This window comes from Arachis ipaensis, chromosome B10 (genome assembly GCF_000816755.2).
Source record: "Arachis ipaensis cultivar K30076 chromosome B10, Araip1.1, whole genome shotgun sequence".
NCBI lineage: Eukaryota > Viridiplantae > Streptophyta > Magnoliopsida > Fabales > Fabaceae > Arachis > Arachis ipaensis.
In genome coordinates this window covers 21,613,274-21,615,313 of record NC_029794.2, presented here as the reverse complement: position 1 = coordinate 21,615,313, position 2,040 = coordinate 21,613,274, and the positions used below count along the sequence as shown (strand labels likewise).

The window sequence follows — 2,040 nt, the reverse complement described above, 5'->3', positions numbered from 1 at the left end:
AAAACAAAAAACAACCATAGCAGCTAGAATCTCAATTTAAATCTTAAAAACTTTCGATATTACGATTTTAAATGAGTCAATCGATTTTATGAAATTTTTACTAAATCCAACAATTTTACAATTTAAATCTTATTAAGATTTTTCCGTTTTACATATTTAATTTATTTTTTCAATTTCACATAAAATCTCAATTTTCACTGTCTTGAGTATAAATTCATTAAATTGGGTGCCTTTAAAGTGAGAGTGGTAATTTTGTGCGCTAAATATGTAACTTTTTATAAACAATTAAATTTTATTAAATAAAAATCTAATATTTTAATTTATAAATATAATTTCTTAATTTTAAATAGAATATCTAAATATGCCAATGAGTTATAGCCAAGGTGCAAGAACCGGACCGGTCATCGAACTGGTCGAGTGACTGGTTCAATGGTTTAATGGTTCAACTGGGGTCGAATCGTAGTTGAACCGGTTTAATTAAATATAGAGTAAAATTATAAAAAAATTCAATATATAATATATAATCTCAGAATGACAACTATAGCAAAATTCGAAATTCAGATTGACAGCAAAATAAAAACTCAGCCATTACAACAACTATAGCAAAATTCAGAATGACACCAAAATTCATACAATTCATAGAGCATTCAATATAATTAAATTCATCAATTCATACCCCTAATTCACCAAAATTCAATACAGCAGAATTCAATATAGCAAAATTCAAAATCCAGAGTCCCAAAATTAAACTTATATCAAATTTATATTCAGTAAAATTCAGAATTACAAAATGATTAATCTATATAATTAACAAAATAAAAAAAATTAAAAAGCAGAAGAACTGCATCTAAACTCAAATCTGGACTAAATTTCTCACTGAATAAAAAATTAATTGAAAAAAAAACAAAAACCCAAGAACTCAAGATGACGACAAGCCATTACAAATTACTAAATTAAACAATTACAGCAAAATTCAGAATCCAAAATTGAATTACATACAGGCATACAGCAGCCATAACAAGTTTACAACAATTACAGCAAAATTCAGAATCCAAAATTGAATTACATACAGGCATACAGCAGCCATAACAAGTTAGAAGTAGAAGAACTGAATCAACCAAATAAAGAACTCTGCATCAATTCATATAATTAACCAAATAAAAAAATTAACTGAATTTAAATCAGTAGCTGCATCAATTCATATAATTACCCAAATAAAGAACTCTGCATCAATTCATATAGTTAATTAATAAAATTAAAAAATAATTGAAACTCACGGCGGCAGAGAGGTAGAACAGATGCAGAGAAAGCGTCTAGTTCACAGCGGCAGAACAAATGCCCATCGACGTTGACAGAGAAGCTTCCGACGACCAGACGAGCAGACGATGCCGACCAGGAAGCTTCGGAGTTCAGACGACCAACCGACGACGCCGCTGACAGCACCTTCGATCCGCAACGGTGATTTCCTTCCGCCCGTTGGAGTTCCTTCTGCCCGGTGACAGCAGCTCTGAGCCGGCGTCGATTGTGGTTGACTGGTAAGGATGGTGGCCTTCGATGGACTTCGATGAAGACTGGAATTTGGAGGCGAAAATTAGGGTTCAGGTGCTGTGTAGTGGCTGGTGAGTGTATTGGGGATTTGGGATGAGGTCTTCGCATAAGGGGTTGGGGTTACCGGCTCGGGTACTGGGTTGAGCGGGCTGGTTAAGGTTTTTTTTTTTCTGCGTCAAAAGATGCCGTTTTGGGCCAATAACAAAGAAACACTTTGAAAAAATCCGACCGGTTCGGACGGTTCACCGGTTCGGACGGTTCACCGGTTAACCACCATTTTGACTGGTTTTTTTACCGATTTTTTGCAAGTTGGTTTTGAAGGTTAATCAGATCGGCCAGATGACCGGTTCCCGTTAACCCAGTTGAATTGGCCGATTTGGTCCGGTTTTTAGAACATTAGTTATAGCTCAAATGGCATAGTCTCCCCATACTCATGTAAAAGGTCGCAGATTTGAGTCTCCCTATCTTTAGTTAAAAAAAAATCTAAATATA

At 34.5% G+C, this 2,040-nt stretch overlaps 1 protein-coding gene across 9 annotated transcripts in view; it reads right to left on the bottom strand.

Moving 5' to 3' along the window:
• Positions 1-1,666, bottom strand: part of LOC107623410 (cycloeucalenol cycloisomerase) — a 5,618-nt gene extending 3,952 nt beyond the window's left edge. For 4 of the 9 annotated variants that reach the window (XM_021113037.1, XM_021113036.1, XM_021113035.1 and 1 more), the window contains exon 1: positions 1,278-1,666. The gene's annotated coding sequence lies outside the window, so the exon portion shown is untranslated. The remainder of the gene's footprint in view (positions 1-1,277) is intronic. The other 5 variants (XM_016325656.2, XM_016325654.2, XM_021113039.1 and 2 more) reach the window with 2 other exon arrangements.